The 27,500-nt window shown below is 33.6% G+C and overlaps 1 protein-coding gene across 1 annotated transcript in view; it reads left to right on the top strand.

Moving 5' to 3' along the window:
• LOC141348495 (mannosyl-oligosaccharide 1,2-alpha-mannosidase IA-like) overlaps positions 1–27,500 on the top strand; it is a 105,181-nt gene that overhangs the window by 14,986 nt on the left and 62,695 nt on the right. The gene's annotated exons all lie outside the window — the stretch shown is intronic.

Raw genomic sequence — 27,500 nt, forward strand, 5'->3', positions numbered from 1 at the left:
TCTCTTTTTTGTTGTTTTTTTGTGATTTCCTACATTTTTGGGGTTAAAAAAAAATTCTACAATTTAGAGTTTTTACGTTTTGTTTTTATTTTTAATTTTACAGCATGTCCCCTGTAGTGGACCACAGGACGATTTTAGTTCGAAACGACAGCCAAACTCAGACAACAAAACTGTACAGAATATGGCTGTAAAGGGATATTAATCCAACATTTATGTAACAAAAACAAAACAACTGAAATCAAGCATTTTCCATAACTTGCAATGAGTCTGTTACGGCGCTGTGCAGGAATTTTGGCCCACTCATCTTGGCAGAATTGTTGTAATTCAGCCACATTGGAGGGTTTTCGAGCATGGACCGCCCTTTTTAAGGTCATGCTGTGGGCATCTCAATAGGATTCAGGTCAGGACTTTGACTAGGCCACTCCAAAGTCTTCATTTTGTTTTTCTTCAACCATTCAGAAGTGAATTTGCTGGTGTGCATTGTCCTTCTGCAGAACCACAGAGTGCGGCATCTTTCCTGTTCTTCCTTTTCTGTCTCTGTGTCTGTCTCAGTCTGCTCATCTGAGTCTCCTGCAATTTCTTCCTCTTCTTCAACATCTTCTTGTATGTTACATTCAAATTTATCCTCATCTGACAGCTCTAAGTCAGAGTCTCCCTCAACTATCTTATAAAAATCCTCTCTGCTTCAGTTCTGCCTCCTACAACATGCAGTCATTAATTACATTAAGATGAATTACATTAATGCCGGCCATTTTGGATTCAGTGTAAGAAGTGGTTCCTAGCATGCCAGCCAATCAAATGACATATCACTAGAAAGCCCAGGATGTCCTCTGCACAGTACAACAGGACTTGACAGAGTAGCTCAAAAAATTAAAAGAAAATGCATGAAAACACAAGGTCCACTACAGAGGACATAAGTCAATGGGCGGGGTCTCAGTATATATATATATATATATATATATGTTACAAAAATTTTCTTCAAGTAATTGCTAGATTATAAAGTTTCAAATATTAATTAATAACTTAAACCATTTTTGACTAACATTTAAACTTTATAAATATAAAAAATATTTTGTGGCAAATCAAAGGCTAGTGCTTGACAAGAAGACTTTAAGTCAAGGCAAAGTTCTGCTTCCTAACAAAGACCCTTTTTCAAATTCAAATTTCAATGAAACTAAATCCCAGCACTTCTGCTAGTCACTTTTTATTCCGTTTCTGACCTGTGCCCCAAACACACAACTAAGCATATGACTTTTGTTGGGCCATTAATACAAGTGCGGCTGTATACTGACAGAACATCATGGTTCAGCAGCCACTGTGCTAAATGAGCACACAAGGGCCAGACTGACGTGTTCTTCCTCTTTCCTACCACTTATCTATGCTCTTCTGCACTTTCAAAAAATGTGACGTGTTTTTATTTAATTGCACAGTTCATGGCAGGGACCATCACACAATGGCTTCATTCACTGTTGGGAAACGGCTATTTCCAAATCACAACCAGAATGGTGGATGTTGTGGAGAAAAAGACCGAAGGAGAAGAGACTGCCTTTTCCCTGTGTGTTTTATTAGAGGAAGTGGTCGTGAGTGACAAGCGTGTACGTTGGGGAACTGCAGACGGTTCACACTGTACCTGAGCGGCTTCATTAGCCGAGGCTTTGTCTCGGTCCATGCTGGTTTCTTACACAGAGATCCAGTTTGGAGGATCTGCTCCTCTCTGTGCCGAGATGATTGGCATGTGGAACAGAATGGCCAGTATTCAGTGGGACTATATCAGCTATGTGAGATATGCACACACTAAAATCCATATTCAGGTCAGTTTTCAAATGTTCTCTCTAAACAAATTTCACAAGCACTATTGGAACAGAACGCAAAGTTGTGATTATGCTTCCACTCCTCACCAATCACATACTCTGGTCTGGAAAGTAGAGTGATGCAAAGAATAGATTTAGTTCACCCAAAAATTTTATTTTTTCATGAATTACTTACTCGTTATTCATTTACTCTTTACTCACTCATTACTCACTAACTCAATACTCACTCTTCACTCATTACACTCATCACTCACTAACTCGTTACTCACTAACTCATTACTCACTAACTCGTCACTCACTAACTCAATACTCACTCTTCACTCACTAACTCGTCACTCACTAACTCAATACTCACTCTTCACTCACTAACTCGTCACTCACTAACTCAATACTCACTCTTCACTCACTAACTCGTCACTCACTAACTCAATACTCACTCTTCACTCACTAACTCGTTACTCACTAACTCATTACTCACTAACTCGTCACTCACTAACTCAATACTCACTCTTCACTCACTAACTCGTCACTCACTAACTCAATACTCACTCCTCACTCAGTTTCAGTTCAAGTAGCTTTATTGGCATGACATTTGTTACAGTATTGCCAAAGCATTTTATATACAGAGTATAATAACATCAAGTTAATAAAACAGACAATAAATTTGAGAAAATATATTAAATTAAGTACAATAAATAAACATAAAAACAGCAGACAGTATTTCTAAGATTGATTATAATAATGACAAATACATAGTGAACAATATTTGAAATTAAATATAAATAATTAACCATTTCGTATGGTGTGTATAGTATATACATATTTTGCAGCTAGTTTGACTGTCACATCATGCTCTCCGAGTATATAATGTAATTTCTCTGAGTCATTTAGAGACAAAAATGAACAATTCAATGCTTCAAATTGTGGAAAGAAGATTTGCCTTGTAGTGGTGTATTTGGGGCAGACAAGAAGAAAGTGTTTCTCATCCTCTATTTGACTCAAGTTACAGTGTTTACACATTCGCTGTTCTCTAGGAATCCATGTTTTTTTGTGTCTTCCTTTTTCTATTTCTAAATCATGGTCACTGAGTCGATATTTTGTAAGAATTTGCCTTTCTTTGATGTGTTTAATTGATAAGTAATCTGCCAATTTGGTGGTTCTGTTTAGGGCCGAATAACACTGGAGTTTGGTTTGGAGATTAAATTCATTTTTTAATTTTTCATCATAATTATACTTTAGATCTTTGTCAATTTCTTTACGGATGTTAGGGTTGTGGTTGGAGTCAGACTCAGCTTGAGTTTTATTTATTAGTTGGAGGACGAGTGTATTTAGAGGATGAGACACTGTGGGGGATTCGTTGGCAAGAAGGGCTTTATATTGAAGAGATTTGGTGTCAGATTGAGTCAGGTGATGCCAGAATTGAATAGCTCTTTTTCTAATTTCAATCTGTAAGGGGTATAAGCCCAGTTCAGCTCTGCAGGCATTGTTAGAAGTGCTTCTGTTTACCATTAGTATGTTTTTTGCAAATTCCAATTGTGTTTTTTCTATTAAACTTTTATCCCAATTTTCAAACTTTAATACTGGTCCCCAAATTTCACTCCCGTACAGTAGAATTGGTTTAATGATTGCTTGATATAATTTAATCCATGTTCTAACTGGTAGTTTTAATTGTCCAAATCGTGATTTTATGGCATAAAATGCCCTCCTGGCCTTCTCATGCAAGGCCTTCACAGCCAGACTGAAGCTGCCTGATGCTGAGATCTCAATACCCAGGTAAGTGTAGCTGGTGCTGTGCTCTAGGACTTCCCCTCCGTAATAGAACTGGTATCTGTTTCCCTGAGACCTGGCCTTCTTTTGTAACACCATGACTCTGGTTTTGTCCAGGTTTACTGTCAATGCCCATTCCTCACAGTACTGTTCCAGCAGGGCCAGGCTGCGCTGGAGACCCTCAGCTGTAGGAGACAGCAGGACCAGGTCGTCCGCATACAGAAGGCATTTTATTTCAGAGTCGTGTAGAGTGAGGCCTGGGATTTGGTCAGAGCGGTCTAGAGCTTCTGCCAGCTCGTTGATGTAGATGTTAAACAGGGTTGGGCTCAGACTGCATCCCTGCCTCACTCCACGACCCTGCTGGAAGAACTCACTTCTGAGATTGCCAATTTTAACCGCACTTTTACTGTTTTTATATATTGATTGTATAACTTTGAATGTTTTTCCACCAATGCCAATTTGTAATAATTTGTATAGTAATCCATCATGCCAGATAGATCATGCAAGATCACTCCTCACTCACTAACTTGTTACTCACCAACTCATTACTCACTAACTCGTCACTCACTAACTCAATACTCACTCCTCACTCATCACTCACTAACTTGTTACTCACCAACTCATTACTCACTAACTCGTCACTCACTAACTCAATACTCACTCCTCACTCACTACTCACTAACTCGTCACTCACTAACTCAATACTCACTCCTCACTCATCACTCACTAACTCGTTACTCACTAACTCATTACTCACTAACTCGTCACTCACTAACTCAATACTCACTCATTACACTCATCACTCACTAACTCGTCACTCACTAACTCAATACTCACTCCTCACTCACTAACTTGTTACTCACTAACTCATTACTCACTAACTCAATACTCACTCCTCACTCATCACTCACTACTCACTAACTCGTCACTCACTAACTCAATACTCACTCCTCACTCATTACACCCATCACTCACTAACTTGTTACTCACTCGTTACTCACTCACTCCTCACTCATTACTCACTAACTCAATACTCACTCACTCCTCACTCATTACACTCATCACTCACTAACTTGTTACTCAATCGTTACTTAGTAACTCATTACTCACTCACTCACTCACTACACCCATCACTCACTAACTTGTTACTCACTCGTTACTCACTCACTCCTCACTCATTACTCACTAACTCAATACTCACTCACTCCTCACTCATTACACTCATCACTCACTAACTTGTTACTCAATCGTTACTCAGTAACTCATTACTCACTCACTCACTCACTCACTCACTATTCATGCATTATTGCTCACTCATGTCGTTTTAAACCCGAACTTGCGGAAGTCTTGTCAAAGATGCTTCTTAGTTTGTGAATCATTAATTACTCATGAGATCTATATTCAGGTCAACTTTCAAATGTTCTCTCTGAACAAATTTCACAGCCAGTATTGGAACATATAACACAAAGTTGCAATTATGCTTCAACTCCAATTGCAGACTCTGGTCTGGAAAGCGGAGTGATGCAAGAAAATAGATTTAGTTCACCCAAAAATGAAAATTGTGCCATTAATTACTCACTCGTTACTCACTGAATACTTACTCATTACTCACTTATTTCTCATCACTTATCACTCACTAATTACTCACTCATCACTCAGTTATTACTCATTCACTCATTACTCACACATTATTGCGCTTTCATTGCTCACTCAGAACTTGCAGAACTTGCTTCTTGAATAGTGGATCATTGATTAATCATGAAATCTATATTTAGGTCAACTTTAAAATGTTCTCTCAGAACAAATTTCACAAGCAGTATTGGAATACAGAACACAAAGCTGCGATTATGCTTCAACTTATTACAGACTGGTCTGGAAAGCAGAGTAATGCAAAAAAATAGTCTTAGTTCACCAAAAAATGAAAAGTTGCCATCAATTACTCAGTTGTTACTCACTCACTCATTACTTACTCATTCACTACTCACTTACCTATCACTCGCTCATCACTCACTCATTCATTACTCACTCACTATTGCTCACTCATGTTGTTCTAAACCCGCAAGACCTTCGTTTATCTTCAGAACTTGCAGCAGTCTTGTCTTGCCTTGAAATGTGTTTCTTGGTTTGCGAATCAATAATTACTTATGAAATCTATATTCAGGTCAACTTTCAAATATTCTCTCTGAACAAATTTCACAAGGAGTATTGGAACACAGAACACGAAGTTGCGATTATGCTTAAACCCCCGCACCAATTCCAGACTCTGGTCTGGAAAGCGAAGTGATGCAAAAAATAGATTTAGTTCACCCAAAAATGAAAATTCTGCCATTAATTACTCACTCGTTATTCACTCACTCACTGAATACTCATTCATTACTCACTCACTCATCACTCAATAATCACTCGCTAATCACTCACTCACTACTCACGCATTATTGCCCAATCATTGCTCATTCATGTCGTTCAAAACCCATAAGACCTTCGTTCATCTTCAGAACTGGTAGAAGTCTTGTCAAAGATGCTTCTTGATTTCTATAAAAATAACCCTAACCCTAACACGTGTCAAAGACTAACACAGAAAGCTGAACCACTGATGTCACATGGACTATTTAAACAATTTCCTTTCTACCTTTCTGGGCCTTAAACGTGTCAGATGTGTTCCTATCTATACAGGTTCAGAAAGCTCCCAAACTTCAAAAATATCTTAATTTGTGTTCCAAAGATGAATGAAGGTCTTATGGGTTTGGAACGACACAAGGGTGAGTAATTAATGACAATTTTTTTTACTTTTGGCTGAACCGTTTAAGTAACCGTTGCCCAGGGATGTCAAAAGTACCAGCGCTCGATCAAATAGATAAAATGCTAAACGTTAATTTATCATTATCACCCCTATTCTCTTTTGCCGCATTCTCCTTGCTTCTATCCTAGACTATAATGTGGATTCATTGGCCTTAAACAAACCCAGAGCGTGTGAAATATTCAAACTCACTCTAATCCACAGATTCTGAGGCCTTAATGATTTTTTCATGGTCGGTTAAATGCAATTCATCAGAAATTTGCTGTATACTGCACAAGTTTTAATGCAGTTAATGCAAGTAAGGTCAAACGCATGAGAGCAAGACCTTTGCATACCTCATCCGCATGTATGCGGCACGGCACAGAATATGTTTAAAACAACACGTGGCAACAATCTCACACGTCCGGAACACACAAGCAGGCATAATGTCTTGACTAAGCACTTCCATATGGCGTGACTTCAGCCTTATTTTTTTCTCTGCGAGCTAAAGCCCTGTGGGTTGTAAAGTGTCTGTTTTTGTGACCGCCCCGGTGATCATGACTTCCAGTAAGGTCTTACGCTACGTGTCGGCGTGTGTGATCCAACCGGCCGGTCTCGGCAGCTCAGGAACGAGATCTAAAGAAGCACAAAACAGTCATTCCAGCTGCCTGGTCAGGTACAAAAACCCTGACCAGCATATTCCAGATCATCTTTTATTCAGAGGCAACGTACCATTAACCCAACCTCTAAATTTATAATGGCAAACCCTAGCAGACAAAACGTGTTTTCAATGGTCTCTGATGTGGCCGTACGCCCCATGGGATCAACCTTACTATCTGAGAAATTGACGAGCACTCAAAACTGCCTGGAAACGCGCGACACAACAAAAAGGGCTGGGAGGTAATAGCATGTGAGAGAGCTGTCTGGCTTTGACTGACATGGGAGTCATTTTAAAACGCACACACTTATGCATGTCTGAGGCTGTAGAGCACAAGAAAGAGTGTAGTTTCTACTAGATTGTTATTCTGATAGTGTGTGAGGCAAATAAATTAAGACTGTATATTTTAACGGCACGTCCGAAGCAAAATTATGGAGGTTAATCAAATGTGCGCTGTAAATCCCCGGCCTGCCCTCCAGCTGAGTGCCAATTGACTATGTGGAGTTAGTACAACACAACAGCAGCACGTCTGATGAATCTTTCATAACACACTCAATCTTGTTTCTAAAAAACAACGATACGCATGACTTACAAGATCCAGAGAACTCAATTAATTAAGACGATATAGGGTTGGAAATTGTTCGTAGGATCAAAAAAAGTTTGCAGTCAAAAGTCAGTCCCTCATTTTTGTCCGCTCTAAATTCTGTCTGCAACTAAAAATTATTAATTTGTTTGGAATAAAATAAATTACTAAACTGTAAATTTGTATTTTCTGAAAGATTATTGCAGTACAAAAAAAAAAACATTTCAGTTATTAACTTAACTTAAAAAGTTTGTGTTCCTTGCCATTCCTCTTTAATTGTTTGTAAAATTTACCAGAAATTTCTAAATGAAATTGTCTCTATCCATTTTTTTCTGTGTACATAAACACCAACTATCTAATAAAATTATAAAAATGTACTTGATTTGCAAAACTTAAAATTCCAATGGAATTACAATGCTGTTTATTTATTTATTTTTTGCATAAATCATAATGCAATAAATCATTTAAGGAACCAAAAGGGTGCATTATTAATTTTCATCTGTAAAATGATTTCGCAAAAAAAATTCAAAATGATCTAGGTTTCAAAGTAAGTTTTGGACAAATTTAGTAATATTTTGTAAAACTTGACTTCACGTAGACAAGAGGCAACCAAAACTACGAAAACACTTTTCATTTAAAAAATTAATAAATTAGTTTAGAAAATACTAGTGCTACCTGATAAATAATTAAATATTTTTTAAAAATATTTTAATATTTTAATAAATAATCTAAACTGTTTTAATTGTTCAGTTGTGTACTAAAATTAATTGTTCATCAACCAGTGAAGCTATAAAAGTGTGCTATAAATAAAATAAAATAAAATAAAATAAAATAAAATAAAATAAAATAATAAAAATAAAATTCCAGTAGGGGCATAATAGGAAGTTACTCAAATCTGACTCAAAACTGTTTTAATTGTTCAGCTACGCATGTACTATTTAATTGTTAATCAATCAGTGAAGCTATAAATGTGCTATAAATAAAATAAAATAAAATAAAATAAAGGGGCATGTCTGACTGTGACATGTATATATTGCCATTATTAATTGTAAAAATCATAATTGTAATAACAACCTTATTTCTTGCTGGAATTTTCTTGGGTGTTTCCAAACTTTGAGAACACTGTAAAACGTCTGGGAGGAGCTAAATGATGCATATCAAAACATGCAGGTAGCATAAAAGTGTGATAATGTGTTGTCGCTGCATCCTCTGAGTTTTTCCATGTATATTACAAACCTCACAGGAAGAAGGACAGTCCTTCATGAATTATTCACAGATTAGTATATGCCCACTCACAACCTGCGCTTCTCAGCTTCAAAATAGAAACAGGTCAAGAGGGTGACGGGCAAAAGCAACACAGCAACATTTCTTTACAGACAAGGAAAACACATTAATGCGAAAAAGGCACCAAAGAGGATCAAGGTATCGTGAAACTAAATTTGTGCAGTGTGACCGTGCTATTCCTGCCCGATCAAGCCAGAAATGGTTTTGTTTGTCCTCTTATAAGCAGAAATAGACCCAGACGGAGCTTGTGAAGTGAGACAGACCGGAGAGAAATCAAAAGCCTTTTTGATGGAGGTCACCTAACCACCTGTGCAACATTGATTGACAGTTCTGACTGCTTACCAATTTACTGTTGGGACGTGAAGCTGTACGTGCACCAATCATAGTTTCATGGTCAGAGAGACACTCAAGATAGACACTCACCAAACAAATTGCTGGAGTGGCCTTGCTTAGAGACGGGCCGCAGTTCGTTGGAGCCCCAGGCGTAGTTTTTGTAATTGTCCCAAGAAAACTGCATCATCTGAGGAGAGAGTGACAGATGAAGAGGTTACCTTTGTGAGTTTTGATACATTTCCAAACGGCAAAAGGTAAAACACTACAAAAAAATTACAGAACAAAAATGCAACTCGAACACTATTCAAGAAAGTAAAATGAACATGTCAACAACTAATATACAAGTGACTGGGCTAATCAAGGATCAATAGCATTAACTAATTTAATTAAATCAGCAGTCGAAATGCTTAATGGACCCATTTCGGCACAAATGAGCAGTGCAGACAGGCTTCATTAACAGAAGAAAAAAAATCTCAAAAACTCATTTTTTTGTAGATAGTTCACCCAAAAATAAAAATTCCCTCATTAATTATTCATCCTCATGTCGTTCCAAAGCCGTAAGACCTTCTTTCATCTTTGAAACACAAAATACAATATTTCTTTCTGAGCTTTCTGATCCTGCATAGACAGTAACGCAACCACATTCAAGGTAGGATCAGAAAGGTAGGACATCATTAAAATCATCTATGTGATATCAGTGGTTCAACCATAATTTTCTGAAGCTACTGTACAAGAATACATTTTGTGCAAAAAAAAATTCAGGACAGCACTAAGACGCATGCGCACTAAAAAAATAATGCGTTCAATTCAGATTTTTGTTCAGATCAAATTGTTTTGTAAAGTTGTTCACATTGTTTTTTAAATGTGATCAATATCAGATTTTCAGTGTGAACACATCATGCTTATGAACTGACCCGTATGCGCTAAATAACAATATGAACAGAGCTGCCAGGTTTTCACAAAAAAATCTGCAGAATTGAAAACTAGTTCAAGACTAGCACAATTCCATTCTGGGGGGTAAATATAGGGTTAGCGGGGTCGCTTTAACCCATGGAATTGAAAAACATCATGGGGCAACCGTCATAGAGCTGTCACTGTAATAACCTGGGTTGCCAGGTTTCCACAACAAAAACCACACAATTGTTTTGCAAAACTAGTTCAAGACTAGCCCAATTCCATTTTGGGTGGTACATATAGCGTTAGTGGGGTCACTTTAACCCATGGAGTTGAAAAACATCCCACAGCAACAGTCAAAAAAATAAAATAAAATAAACAAAGTATCCCAATTCCGCTGGAAAACTGCGGACTTGGCAACACCTACGCATCTTTTATGATACGAGCCCTCATGTTTTGCTTGTACATAGTGTTGTCACTCTAATACTTATAAGTTCTGACACAACATTGTACTTCTGAATACCTTTCACAAATGTCTTGATACTTTAGGTATGTAAAACCTTTGAAGCAACTCCCATTAGTGCAGAATTGAGACGAATGTTAATCTGAGGAGTAAATAGCATTAGTGGGGTGCTTCAACCCACGGAGTTGAAAAACAACCCGCGGCAACAGTATTAAAAAAAAAGGACAAAAAAAAGGAAGCCCAATTCCACGGGAAAACTGTGGACTTGGCAACACCTACACAGCTTTTATGATACGAGCCCTCATAGAGTTGTCACTGTAATAACCTGTAGCCCAATTCTGCGGGAAAACTGTGGACTTGGCAACACCTACACAGCTTTTATGTTACAAGCCCTTATATTTTGCTTGTATATAGAGTTGTAATACTGTAATACTTATGAGTTCTGAGACAACACTGTACTTCTGACTACCTTTCACAACTGTCTTGGTAACTTTGGGTGTGTAAAACCTTTGAAGCAACTCCCATTAGTGCAGAATTGAGACAAATGTTGATCTGAGGGGTAAATAGCATTAGTGGGGTGCTTCAACCCACGGAGTTGAAAAACAACCCGCGGCAACAGTATAAAAAAAAAAAGACAAAAAAAAAATGTAGCCCAATTCCACGGGAAAACTGTGGACTTGGCAACACCTACACAGCTTTTATGATAGGAGCCCTCATATTTTGCTTGTATATAGAGTTGTAATACTGTAATACTTATGAGTTCTGAGACAACACTGTACTTCTGACTACCTTTCACAACTGTCTTGGTGACAGAATTGGAGCGCAGAATTGAGACGAATGTTGATCTAGGCTATGTTCACACTGCAAGCCTTAATGCTCAATTTCAATTTTTTCTCAGATCCGATTTTTGTATAGGTCTTCACATTTTTGTTTTAAATGTGGCCAATATCAGATTTCCAGTGTGAACAGATTGTGGTTCTGAACTAACCCATATGCACAAAAGAACAATATGAACAAGGTTGTTGCCAGGTTTTCACAACATAATTTGCACAATTGTTTTTCAAAACTAGTTCAAAACTAGACCAATTCCATTCTGGGCAGTAAATATAGTGTTAGTGGGGTCGCTTCAACCCATGAGAGTTAAAAAAAAAAAAACATCACGCGGCAACAGTAAAAAAATAAATAAATAAATAAAATTCCGTGGGAAAACTGTGGACTTGGCAACACCTACCCAGCTTTTATGATACCTCATGTTTTGCTTGTACATAGAGTTGTCACTGTAATACTTATGAGTTCTGACACAACATTGCCACATATGGCACAAATCTCAGATTCCATGCGGTTTGTGCTGTTCACACTGTTAGGTCACAGATTTGGGCCACATTTACCTGCAGTGTGAATGTAGCCTTAGTTAATAAATGAATGAAGTTGTTATTTTTATTCTCGTAGCTTCATAAAATTAAGGTTGTTACATGAACTATTTTAATGAAGTCCTTACTACCTTTCTGGGTCTTGAATGTCCCAGTTGTGTTGCTGTCTATTCAGGTTAACGCACTCAAACTCTCGGATTTCATCAAAAATATACTAATTTATGTTCTAAGGATGAATGAAGGTCTTACAGGTTTGGAACGAAAAAAATCTAAAAGAACCTTTTCTACATTTGATAGGTTATATGGATGTTCAAGGTTCTTCAGAGAACCATTGATGCCAAAAAATAACCTTCATTTTTAGGAGTGTATTTGGATACAAAATGGTTAACTTAATTTAATTTAGTAATGTTATCTTCTAAATTTGAACTTAACCTTGAGTGAACGTCACAGGATGTTTCCATGCACTACAGAAGTGTCTAATTATTATTCATGAGACTGCATGGCCTTATCCAATGAGAAGGTTCTGCCTCATTATTAGACGTGACATTACGTGACATTTTCCCAAGACCTGAATTTCAAACAGTCCGGCTCTTAAAACACAAAAACACGGATCATGAGAGTCTGTTTGGATGGTTTCCACTCAATGCTGACAGAGCAACCAGTTTTCAATCAATGATTGACTCCTTTGACATGTTTGCGTGCAAAAGGCATTTAATATGGGAGTTTTTATATTCTTTGAAAGGTGGACTGGGACTCTATTAAGACGCTGTTTTAGACACAAAAGCTATATATCCATCCTGTGAGTGTGTTAACTGATTAAACTACTTTTAAAATGCACACTTACACATACTGTTAAAGGAGACAAATCATGAAAATCTGACTTTTTCCACATTTAAGTGCTATAATCGGGTTCCCGGTGCATCTACCAACCCAGAAAATGTGAAAAAGGCCAACCCAGTAACTTTGTTTTGGTAAGCCTTTCTCTGCAAGCATGTGAAAAAACAAGCGCATTAGATTTCGCTGCCCAGTGACGTTTCCACCCACGGTGCTGTCAATCTGTTTTCACAAGCGCCATGGCAAAAGTTCGAGCAAAGCATGCTAACTGTTCTGTCGTTGGCTGCACTAAGGAGCACAGAACACTATTTAAAGCCCCAGCCTCAGAGAAGACAAGAAAGCAGTTGATTTATTGATTTATTTACTGTATATTACGCTGCTGCCACACAGATCTAATATAAACATGCGGTTTCTTTCCCAGCTGTTTACCTTCACAGACACAACCAACTGTGTTACCCACGTGTGTTTTTAACCATAAACTTGTGTATTTGACAGTTTAAGCGCAATAAGACACGAAAGAGAACTTAGTTTAGTACTCGCATGGTGTGTAAAAGGCGCTTTCTGTGCACGTGCTTTGGATGTGTGTGCTCAGAAAACCATATACAAGAATTTTAAAGAGCAGGTCATACGGAATTTCGAAAAAAAAAAAAAAAATTCTTTTGCAGTTTGTAATGTAACTATCCTTCAATGTAAACAGTGCAAAGTTGTTAATCAAAAAATAAAAAATAAAGGTGGCCGTTTCTTGGCCGTTATCGATGCATGTCACTAGGTAACACATTTGCATAATACCGGTCTGCCCGCGAATTACAAACACTCTGACCTGCCCACAAACACTTCTGCTAGTTAGTGTCTTTCCATCATGTCGAGAAGGGAGTTCTGATAAGTTCTGCACTGTGAAAGCAAGCTTGTTTTGTTTTCATTGCCGAAAGATGATTTTTTTCATTTTTTTTTTCCACGATACCACAGCAATACAATTTAAACCTTTCGCTGTGTGCTCCTCATTTTACTGAAGACTGCTTCTCTAAACTTGGCTTTTATCTTCTTTGGCTTCTAATCTTCTTTATTTGGACTAACATGCGTCTCCGAACCACAACCTGTAAGTACGATTGATACGTTATGTGTAGATTTTCAGTGTCCTCAAAATATCTAGTTTTTTGTGTTAATGTAGACTGTCATTGTTTTAAATATTTTGTTTAATAATAAAGAATGTAACAGACATGTTTTGGTTTACAAACTGTATTGTTTCATCAGTTAGCCACGTTAGCAATCGGCCATTAATTTGTTAAGTGTTTACAGTTTAGCAGCAGGCACGATTCGCTTGCATAAGTGTTAAACAAAATGTTTTAATGTCATTACTTTGAGAACGGATTGGAGCACTACATTATTGTTTTATGTGAAGGTGCAGGGAAGGGTTGCCAGGTTTTCACAACAAAAGCCGCCCAATTGCTACTAAAAAGTAGCCTAATCACATTTCAAAAAATGTAATCATTTAAAAATGTAAAATGCACACTTTTTGTTGGGGTTCCCCTGGTAAATTCGCATTCCAGGAGCTAAATATGATGTTATTGGTGTCGCTTCAACCCGGAACATCAAAAACAACCGCAGAATTGGCAACACAGATGGTAGAACTTGCTCAAGTACTCCTCTCTGTGCCAAATCACAACAGGCTTGGCAAGCTGACCAATCAGAGCAGAGTAGGCTTATGGAAGGGAGGGGTTTACAGACATTATGCTCAAAACTGATTTGAACGAACTGTTTTGAAATCATTGACAAATGACTACACTTTTTTTGTCTAAATGGTTCCATAAAGAACCTTTTCATCTGAAGAACCATTCTGTTTCACAAAAGGTTCTTTGTTGCTTTATAAAAAGGTGACTTTTATAAAAAGGTACCAAAAATGGTTCTTCTATGGAATCACTGTGAATAACCTTTTAAAGCACCTTTATTTTTAAGAATGTATGTATAAATGTATATTCTGGAAAAATTACAACGTTTTCACAGATGCATTGTAGGGACATCCAAGACTTATATTACATCTTGTAAAAAGCGACATAATCCTTATCATACTACATTTAATTTGTGCATAAAATTACAGATATAAAATTTGTTCAATGTGTTTTAAGCCTACAAAACATTTTGTGAATTATACTGAGCATTTGAACATCTGAAATGCCATTAAAGCAGCTAACTTTTCTTTTTATGTGTGACCCTGGACCACAAAACCAGTCTTAAGTAGCATGGGTATATTTGTAGCATTATTGTAGCGTTATTTTCTTTTATGGCAAAAATCATTACGATATTAAGTAAAGATCATGTTCCATGAAGATATTTTTTTAATTTCCTACTGTACTGTAAATATATCAAAATTTAACTTTTGATTAGTAATATGCATGGCTAAGAACTTCATTTGGACAACTTTAAAAAAAAAAAATTCTCAATATTTTAATTTTTTTGCACCCTCAGATTCCAGATTTTCAAATAGTTGTATCTCAACTAAATATTGTCCTATCCTAACAAACCATATATCAATTGAAAGCTTATATATTAAAAAAAAAATAACTGGATAAAAATGACTGGTTTTGTGGTCCAGGGTCACATCTTTCAGACAGATTTTAAAAGAAAAGTGCAAACCAAAATTCCGTAAAACACTGGATAAATGGCTCAATATTTTAAAACACAAGAAACAGAGCAGCTAAAAACTTGCTACCGTTTCATTTTTTGGCATTTTCACTGTATTTTCGTTTACTTAAAACACTTAATTTATTAAGTGGAAGACGAAAAGCAGCTGCATTATTTACTAATGATGTGTGGTGTGTAACGGAAACAAAGATAAGCAGAAATACGCAGAACTCATTATTCACTGTGACAGGATGGCGCTGATGATCCCAGGCAAACAATGATTGGAGAAGGATGAAATCTCATCGGTAATTTGTGTGTTAAGTAATCCACCTCCAGCTCATCCATTCTAAAACTCACAAGAAAGTGTTTTTAGACCACAGCACTGGCTCTCCCCAGGGGTGCCAGTTAGCAGGTCAAGAGAAACAGACCTGCTGTTCTCCCTGGAGAGCGTCAGACAGCACCAAAGAGCGAAAAAAGAGCTCTTGACACACACACACACACACACACACACACTGGATAAAGTCATTTGCAGCCTCGGCACAGTCTCCCAATAGCGGCCAACTGGCTCCAGTGAAATTAGATCAGTTTATCGACTGCTGGCCTAACTTTAAGTGTGTCCTAATCATGTAACTCTCTTTGCTTTCAAAGATAGCCACTCAACACCAAACATACTGATTGAAAAAGAAAAGATAAAAGAAGTGGAAACAAATGTCTTTAGCTGAGGACTCTAGGCTGGAGATAAGTAGATAGACAAAGATGTCCTGCAGGCCTCCGACTGCTTGAGAAGACGAACACATGCTGTATTTATTTGTACCAGTGCTTTCTGAACCAATGAATCTACAGCCTAAAAGAAATATAGGTATTTAGTTTGTTTAATATAAGTTTTTAAATGTATTATATTAATTGAATTGAACATAGGGTTATTATAGTTACCTAAAACTATTAAAAACATTTTTTGTTAATTGAAAAAGCAAAAGAAAAAAAATAACTAATATTAAAAAAAACTAATAAAAATTTAACAAAATTAACAAAACTACTCAAACTATTTCAATAAAAACTGAAATAATATAAAATATGTGCATAATACTTATAAAATAACACTGATCGAACATGAAGAAACAGAAAAAATGTGAAGTGTTTATTTAGGGACAATAATAAATAAATAAAATGGTTACCAAAAATAAATAAATAAATAAATAAATAAATTATAAGTATAGTTTTTAAATGTATTATATTAATTGAATTGAACATAGGGTTATTATAGTTACCTAAAACCATTAAAAACATTTTTTTGTTAATTGAAAAAGCAAAAGAAAAAAAATAATAAAATGGTTACCAAAAATAAATAAATAATTAATATTAATATATATATATATATATATATATATATATATTAATATTAATTATTTATTTATTTTATATATATATATATAATTTATTAGTCACATAAAAAGTAAAATATATATATATATATATATATATATATATATATATATATATATATAGTCCCATCTTTTGTATCCAATTTATTAGTCACATAAAAAGTAAAAAAAATAAAATAAAAAAAAAATTACAGAAATAAATATAAATAGTAATAATATTAATATTATTGCTAAAAATAAAATTAATAATTAGATTTTTAATTATATTACACATTATATTACACATATTGATTTTTTTTTAATTTATGAAAGACATTAAAAAAAGAAATTGTAAGCAAAATGGGTAGCAAAAAAATAAATAAATCCAAAACAAAATGAACAAATGGAATTGTACCTAAATATAATACATATTGTCCTATCTTTTTTTATCCAATTTATTACTGAACATTAAACAATAAATAAATTAAATTTAAATACAGAAATGATATGGACACAATAAAATGGTTACAAAAAAATACTAAATTAACAACATAAATATATAGATATTGTCCCAATTCAAATTATTGCTGGACATTAAACTAGGGTGTTCTAATTAAAATAAATACGTAAATAAATGTCATTTTTTTATTAAACTAAATTGTTAGAATAAAATAAAAACTAGGGCATTTTAATAAAAAAATAAAAAAATAATACGTAAACAAATATATTATATCATCAATATATATTATATTATCAATGACTAGGGCATTTTAATTCTAATGAATAAATAATATGGAAATAAATATTTTTTAATTAAAACAAAATGGTTACAAAAAAGCTCAATTAAAAACACAAATGGAAATGCATGCAAATAAATAGATGCTGTCTAATCTTTTTATCCAATTTATTACTAGACATTAAAACAATAAAATACAATTCAATTCAATTAAAATACGGCCTTTTAATTAAAAGAAATAAATAATATGGAAATATATTTAATTAAACAAAATGGTTTCAAAAAAGCCATCAACCAAAAAATGAACAACAAATGGAAATGTGCATAAATAGTTTTTTTTTTAATCCAATTTAAAACACGTAAAATAAAGGCTGCAATACATCAGGAATTTTCAGAGAATCAGTCTGAATTAAAACTTCTGACAATTGTTTGTTGCTCACATATTTGAAATGATCCGTGAACATGTAACGGTGTTCAATGTGTGAGAGCCTCACACAGTCGAACATGTCTACAACACAAATCAGTTTAAACCCCAACACAGATTCTGCTTTATGGAAATTGCTTTTTCGAGAGGATTTTAATACCTGCAAATTCTAATATGTCCAGCGTAATCCTATCATGTGTGGATGCGCCTGCCATCTGTCTGCAGCGCTCCGGCTGAACGATTCCCGTCTCTCTGATGGCAGCGGGCGTCAGTGACGTCAACGAGCAACAAGGTTACGGCCCACATGCGATTACTGCGGTGACGGCGCCCAAAGGGTCGGGTCAGAACACGGTGCAAACCGTACACAGAACCTCAGACAACCTTCAGTGGCTGAAACACAAGCGTGAGGTCTGGCCACCCGGGGACCGACGCTGAGTGGTTTATGTCAGACCAGTGGAGAGGACAGGTGCCATTTGAACCTGGTGAGGATGCTTGAAACCAGATTTACCTGCTAGCTTCTGCCTTGCATTCCTCTCACACAGTCCTGAGAGGCGTTTTACACGCCCTGTCTGACAATCCACCCCACGGCCTGCCAAACAGATCAAACAGCTGCCACAAGGTTGAGGTGCTCTGGAGCACGTGTGCGTTCCTAGAGGACTGTCTCTTTCTGGGAATATGCTCAAAAATAGACTGATGCAGTGTGACCATATCAAGCTGTTTATATAAATACTATAAAATCTTAAAACTTACATAAATAACATAAAAGTTCATATGGTCACGACCACTTTAGATGTTTAGATGTATTAAAAATGTATCATGGTATCAATTTAGCATTTTACAATAACTTCTGAAGGATCATTTGACCCTCAAGAATGGAGTAATGATGCTGAAAATTCAACTTTGCATTATAGAAATAATTATAATAATTTAAAAAAATTAAGCTTTATTCTAAATTTATTTAAAATTGTAATAATATTTAATGATGTTTCTGCCTTTACTGTATTTTTGAGGAGGAGAATAACAATTTTTTTCAAACCAAAAAAAAAAATAAAAAAAAATAAAATAAAATAAAATATTAAGATATATAAACCTGAAAAGAAACTAGGCAGTATAAAATAAAAAGGTGTAAAAATAAACAAAAGTAAAAAAAAAAAAAATTAATAAAGTAAAATTTTTTTTTAAATATTCTAAGAAATAAAATGTAATAAAATATAAAAGAAAAAAAAGAAATTAAATTAAATAAAAAAAAACAAATAAAAGAAAAGAAAATATTAAGTTGTGTAAAACTAAAGAAGTTAGGGTGTAAAAATAAAAGGAAAAAGGAAAATAAAATAAAATATTAAGATGTGTAAGCCTAAATAAGCTAGGGTGTAAAAAAATAATAATAAAATAAAATAAAATAAAATAAAAAATATTAAGTTATATAAACCTGAAAAGAAACTAGGCAGTATAAAATAAAAAGGTGTAAAAATTAAAAAAAAAGTAAAAAAAAAAAAAATTTAAATAAAAAAGTAAAAAAAAATAATAATATTCTAATATGTATAAAATAAAATGTAATAAAATATAGAAGAAAAGAAAAAGAAATTAAATTAAATTAAAAAATAAATAAAAGAAAATAAAAGAAAATATTAAGTTGTGTAAAACTAAAGAAGTTAGGGTGTAAAAATAAAAGGAAAAAGTAAAATAAAATAAAATATTAAGATGTGTAAGCCTAAATAAGCTAGGGTGTAAAAATAAAATAAAAAATAAAATAAAATAAAATAAGATGTATAAATAAAACATTCAGATGGATACACCTGAAAAGAAAATGAGTATAAAATAAAAGGGAGAGAAAATAAAAAAAGAAATTAAGATGTCTAAACCTAAAAAAGCTAGGGTGTAAAAATAAAATAAAATGAAATATGAAATCATGGGTATATAAAAAGTTATTCCCACCAACGCTCAAAAATACAGTAAAGGCATTAATAGTGTTAAATATTATTACAATTTTAAATAATAATCATAATTTCTGTGATGCAAAGTTGAATTTTCAGTTTACTAATCATATACTTGTTAGTTTCGATGTTTTCAACTTTTTACACTAAACACTGTGTTCCATTTGCAGGGCGGAAATTACTCGTGCTTCCTATCTAGAGGGAAATGGAGAGGAAATGGGGTTGGCATAGCGGGGCTAAAGGGGGGTAAATGGGATCCAAGAAGAAATCAGAAAAAGAAAGGTTTTAGGTCAAACAGAAAGCGAGGGGAAAAAGGAAAAAAATAGACTGTGAATCTGGCAGAATGTAATGGCAGCAAAAAGTGCTTTTGTATTTTGGACCCTATAAAGAGAAAGTACCCTGCAATCTGCACGCTAGCAGAAGCACGAGTGCTAAAACTGAAACCGCCACAATCTCAGCACTGAGTAAAACTCATCACCCACTCTCCATATACTGTGTCTGCCTTTTATCTTCAGCATGTTCATTTTAAGTTCTCCCACTCAGACTACTTTCTATTTCTATTGCAACAGCTGCCCGCAAACACTGCAAATTTAGCCCCTCCTACTGTACCCGCCTGCCCGTTACCAAACCCTTCATCTCTCAACAGAACACCCCTTAATATGCTTCTTTCTTCCTTATGCCACCAGGGACCAATGTATGCTGACTGTGCTTTTTTGCATGCTCCAGAACAGTAGAGCGTGTCGTTTAAGACTTCAAAACAACAAAGTTTACAGTCATGGATCGGTGCTGGTTCCCAGAACAAGCATCGACAGCTCCTGTGTTTCTCTGGAACTGTGCACTGCTTTGCATGGCCGCACAGGGTGTTTGTGTAAAAGCATCCAGTCGGATCAATGCCAGGTATTGAGTCTGGTTAATGTTCATTGACATCAGACTCAAGGCAGAGAGAGGGAAAGCCACTGAAACTCTATAACAGAAAGACGCATCAAAAACTAGTGCATGTTTATTTATTAAAAAAAAAAAAAAAAAAAAGTGTGTGTTAAACTAATTTGATAAAACATAACTAAATAAATACAAATGATAATTTCTGTTGAATATTAAAAACATTCTATGAAATATATAATATAAAAGTATTAGAAAATTTAAAAAATGTAAAAGTATATATACACATTTCTATCAAATTTAAAAATATTTAAAAAATAAAATTCTATAAAATACATAAAGTTGCACGTATACATAGCATACTGCATAAAATAAAATAAATTAAATTAATAAAATAAAATATATAATTAAGTAGTGTTGTCAAAAGTCCCGGTACTTCGGTACCAAGTTGGTACTAAAAAAAATTAAATGTTACGGTTCCAGGTTTTCTTTAGTACCGGTGGTACCGACTATCCGGTCGACCCGGTTCTTGACGCGCTATCTAAAAGGTGCGCACTGCGCAGTTGCGCTCTCCTCGGCGCTGCTGCTGATGCGGTCGCTCTGAATCCACTTGTTGACAAGGAAGAGCCAGGCATGCTACAAACATTTTCGATTCTCGGCTGAAGGCGAACATCATAGATCGTCTAGGTTCTCTCAAAAGAAGGAAACGCATCAAACTGAACAAAACACAGTGAAGACCGACTGCAGGATCAAATGAAAGAGTTCAAGTAAGGTATGTTTCAATTTAATTTGATATTTCGAGCTTCTGTTAAGAACATTATTGCATATTTTAATTAATTTGAATGTCGAATTGTAATGTTGTTAATCGTTAGCATAAGCGGCTAACGCTAATATGCTGGGCTTTGGGACGATTTTGGGCTATTTAACGCTCCCATAATTTTTATTAGGATAAAAGAAAAAAGAAATGCATGATATATGTACTACTTATACACACAAAAGGCCTGTTTATCCAAAATATGTGTGTTAAAGAATGTACAAATGCATCGTTAACAACGTCTGTCTTAATATTATGCTTAATATCAGTCTGTCAGAAAACGTTCTTATTCTTGGCTGGATAACTCTAGCAGGTTCATAAAGCTTTTTATTATTAAATATGAACGCAGTTTGGATTAAATAAAAGTACAGTCAAATAAAACGTTTGATCTCCAGTTTAGTTTTGTCATACTTTACAATAAGATCAAATTCATGCATTATCTAACAAACTTAAGTGAACAATATATTTTTACAACATTATTTCAAAATGTTATTCAATACAAACACATGATCATTCATGTTTGTTCATGTTTAACAGTTTAACATGATTTTATGGATTAGTAAATGTTGAAATGAGCCTAACCTTAAGAAGAAGAATTGCCATATAACTACTGTTTTTTTGTAAGGTCATGTTGTCTAACAAATGAAATCGTTTTGTAAAGAGTTTTCAATACTGCATTTTCTATCTGTGATAGACAGCTAACTTAATATATGTAATCTTATCTAAATTTATTATAAAAGCTGAGGTTTGTTATTTACTGAAAATTTATATTTTTGCTGGTGTCAATGATCTAATGTTGCATCTGGTCAGACTTAGCCCACTGCTTTACTTAAATGTATTATATTTTCTTTTTACAGCTGCAGATTGAGGAAGATCATGAAACACCCCAGCAAACTCTAAACAAGACAACAGTTACAGATGTTTTTATAAGCAGCAGAAACAAACTTTTGGATGAAGCTTGTGTACAATTTTTGAATGCCTGTAATTTATTTAGTTGTTATTTAATAATTAAAATGTTTACAATCCTTGAAATACTTTTATTACTTGGAAAAACCTGAAACTAAATTTAGATAAGTATAATGAATGACATTGGTTTTTGCACATTTTATTTTTCTTTAACTTTATTAATAAAAAAATTGTGTTGTTCAATTAATTTAATTGTGTTTTACTTTGGTACCGAAATTGGTACCGAGAACCGTGGATTTTCACTGGTATTGGTACCGAATACTGAAATTTTGGTACCGTGACAACACTATAATTAAGTATATATAACATTCTACAACATTTAATGTTATTGCAAATCAGAAAGACATTTTGTAAGAATATACAAAATTCTATAATATTTAATAATATTTTTAATAATATAGTTCTATAAAATATATAAAATGAAATGTATAAATGATAATACACACAAATATATAAATATAGTATACTACATAAAATAAATAAAAATAATAAAATAAAATAAAACAAATCTCTAAACAGCAAAATCAGATGCAAAAATAATATAGAATTTTGGGGAAATGTAATTATATTTATAATTACAATTAATACAGTTAATTAAGTATATATAAAATGCTGTAACATTTAAAAATAATTTTAAAATGAAATTCTATAAAAATATATTAAATAAAAATACACACGCATATATAAATATAGGGTACTGCATAAAATAAAATCAATTTTGAATAGCAAATCAGATACAAAAATAAAGGTACTATGATACTATTTTTTTGTTTGCATATACAAACAGAAACAATTAATTATGTATATATAAAACTCTATAATATTTAAAAATATTTTTAAATGAAATTCTATAAAATATATAAAATAAAAATACACACAATACCTCACATACAAAAAAATATGTATATATACATATATATACAGACAGAAACAATTAAGTAAATATAAATATTTTTAAATATTTCAAAAAATATTTAATGAAATTTTATAAAATATATATAAAATAAAAATTACGGCTGGGACACGATTAATCGCGATTAATCGCATCCAAAATAAAAGTTTATGTTAACATACTAAATGTGTGTTTACTGTGTATATTTATTATGTATATATAAATACACACACATACATGTAAAGCCTTTAAAAAATACTTATATGTGTGGATAGTTATATTTGTATTTAATTTAGATTATATATAGAATTATAAATATTTTATTTATTTTAATTTAATTTTTATTTTCAGTTTTCTTTAATATACATGTTTGTGTGTGTATTTATACATACATTATATATACACACAGTACACACACATACAGTATGCAATCATAAACTTTTATTTTGGATGCGATTAATCGCGATTAATCGTTTCCCAGCCCTAATAAAAATACAAACATATCTAAAATAAGTATACTGCATAAAAATAAAATAAAATAAAAACCAACTCCTCTAGCTCATAGTTGATCGTAATATCAAATCCAACTAGATGCTAGTGTACTGCCTAGCTGAAATAATTCTGAAGAGCAAATCAGATCCAAAAATGATACAGAACTTTGTTTGGAAATTATATTATTTATTTTTTTCTCTGTAAATGCAAACAGATACAATTATTTATAATTACTTGAATTAATAAAATGTAATAAAATATAAATGTAAACTGTAATTTCCAATGAAACCTAATTATGTAATTATTCCAATTTAAATGACAGCCCTACTACAAAAGCCAAAAAATCTCCTTAAGAGTTTGTCAAAGTGTTACGTGCTTGTCATTAAGATGGATGTCTTTTCATTACAGAATCTGACAACAAGGCATCTGTCTTCCTCAAACGTCTGTACAATCACAACTGCCGAGCACATTAGGTAAACCCGTTTAGCATAAAAATCTAATCAGGCCCACCTGGGCATCAAGCCTGCGCTTGAAAAAAAAAAAATTGGTTTGAGCAAAGCACCAGAAAATCATCAACTGGCTTTCGTCTCAACAAAAGGATCCTCTTCCACTATTTACTTCAGATGTAACATTTTACTACAACTCATTTGACTCGCAAGCAAAATAAGCAGCCATATAAAGCGTCAGAGCGCGTAACAATTGATTCATTCAAATCCGCGTCACCGATACAGGCTAAGGCGTTATCCTCTGCTTTCAAACTCCTGAAAAGGTTCTGCCAACTTAATTACAACCACCCCAGTCACAAGAGAGAGTATCAGAGGAGATTGCATGTCTGCTACTGAGAGAATTAGGATTACGAAGTGGAGTCAGTCTCCTCCTCTGGCCGCTCGTACATTCTCACAGTCACAGATTCTTCAGCAGCTTATCGCTGGTAAGATCTTCATCCCTTCTCTCTCAACACGCGCAATCTGTTCCCAGCAGGCATGCGGCTTTACTCTCATTTACAACTCATTGTTTACTGCCTTGGTGGTGGCGTGTTTGAAATCCACGCATGGCTGCGGCAGCCTGACGACAGAAATCAATGAACAACGTGACGCGTCTCCATTCATCGACTGGTGGAGCTTTCTTAAAATGGGCTCTGAATGCATTGTTCATGGGATAGATATCGAGAGATATGGCCACGTGCAATAACACCTCCATCCTTCACACTAAAGCATATTATTCATTTCTTAGTCGGTGCCATAAGAACAATGGTGTTTTCCAAGAAAAACAGGACCTTGGTAAATGAGAAAAGGAATATGAAACATGATGGTGTGACTGAGGTAAACAAGCAAAAAACAAAGCCAGATCTGAAACAGAAAGGGGTGCGCCTGCTGCTTGTTTTGAGAAAACTGAGTGGAAAGGTACTTCCTGTAAAAAATGTGAATGTTTACTTGACCTCAAGGCCTGAGATGTCCAGGCATCACCCAGTCACGCTGGGGACTGACCAACAGAAAACCCTGCCTGTAATACACTGGAAACAAAAACGTGTACTGAGACTCGCATAGCATTTCATTTTTTCAACTTACAGGATATTAGATTATGAAAACCAACTGTTTTTGCAAACTTTTTAATGCCACACACCCCAAAAAGCTCTTGGATCAAGATCAATTTGTTGAAAAATGGCAAAAATAAATCTAAAAAATATATTTGTATTGTAATAACTGTAATATCTGTAATTATAAATTATATTCAGTGCAAAATAAAAGTGAATCACTACTGTTTAAAAGTTGAGCATTTTATTTTATTTTATTGTTTTTATTTTACTTAAAATTGTATTTTATTTTTAATTTATATATTTTATTTTAATATTAATTTAATAACTCTGACCAAACTTTACTTTTTACAGCATTATTTTTAAGGCCATATAAAATTAAAAATATGTTTAAATACTTCTAAAAATAATAATAATAAACAATAAATAATAATAATAAATAATAAATAATAATAATAATAATAATAATAATAATAATAATAATAATAAATAATTAAATAAATAAATAAAATAATTCCTGCAAAATACAAATCAAATCAAATAAATCCTTAAGTTCATAGTTGATCGCAATTTTAAATCCAACTGGATGCTAGTACAGTGTCTAAATAATTTATATCTATAAATTCATTCAGTTCAAATTAAAAATGATACACTACCATTTAAAAGGACGGAGTATTTTATTTTATTTTTTTATTTTACTTAAAATTGGATTTTATTTTACACATTTTATTTTAATATTAATTAATTAAATTAAAAAATATATAGATTTTATTCAAAAAAGTCAAAATCATGTCCTGGATTTATACTTACTGAGTAATAAACTATTTTGTACAGATGGGAGATTCAGATTCAGAGTCAAATTACAGGAAGGTAAAAATAACTTCAGAAAGATGCAGTATCACTATATTATTTTAACACAGATGTCAGTAGGTCTGTTAGTAAAATCTGTTGAATTTAGCAGTCTTTGTTGCATTATATGGCAATAGTGGCCAACATGGGAAACAGCACTTTTCAAGCCTTTTCTCTAAAGTTTGCATGTCTGTAACTCAAGAAGTCTTAAAGACATCTTAATGCACTTTCAGATATCATATATTAAAGGCCCTATATGGTTCAGTTCCAGAGATATTGGAATTTCAATATGGCTTCAGAGGTAAACTCTTAAATTGAACACATTTGCACTGGTCAAAAACCAAATGAGGGTTACTTTGCAAAATAAGATACTATTTATTTATTTTTAAAGAGAAATATCTAAGGAACAAATAATGTTGAAACTAGAAATGTATCTCATTTCCCTCTGTCAAAACAACTGCATTGAACATACCTGTCTGAGTGCCATACATATGCTTTTTTCAATGTTTGCTTGTTATTACAGTCTAACAGTTTGTAACAATTTACTCCTGAAGTCATATAGGAATTTTAATATCTCTGGAACTGAACCATGTAGGATAAAGATGTCGAAAGGAAAATTTATTATGATCCAATAGCTAAAAGGGCATAATTTGAGATATCTTTATTACTTCTTGAGTTACAGGCATGCAAACTTTGGAGAAAAAACATGAAACATTGTTTTTCCCCATTTTTGAATGGTCACTATTGGCACATAATGCAACAGAAAATGCTGAAGTCAACAGATTTTACTAACAAACCTACAAATCTCTGCATAAAACTAAAATACTGATGCTGCCATCTTTCTAAAGTCATTTTACCCCCCTGTAATTTGGCTCTGAATTTTCTAAGGTGAAAACAAAATACTGGATTAATCAGTAAACATACATCCATGACATTTAATATTATGGTTTTCCTCACTATTCATGTTTATCTTTCTTCAGTAAAAATGAGCAAAATCAAAAATCTGAGCCAGGTTTCTGTATCTGATTCTACCCAGCATTAAATGATACTTAAAAATAAATACATTTATAGAAACAAAACTATGAATGTCAAAAGAATAAAATAAACTGTGACTGATTTCATGATTTCCAACCATTAAAAATAAGTCAATTATACAAATCACAAAAAATGATATTAAATATTTAAGTCACTACAACTAGGGAGAGGGAAAAAAAATCTATGACTGTG

The sequence above is a fragment of the Garra rufa genome, chromosome 13, assembly GCF_049309525.1.
Source record: "Garra rufa chromosome 13, GarRuf1.0, whole genome shotgun sequence".
NCBI lineage: Eukaryota > Metazoa > Chordata > Actinopteri > Cypriniformes > Cyprinidae > Garra > Garra rufa.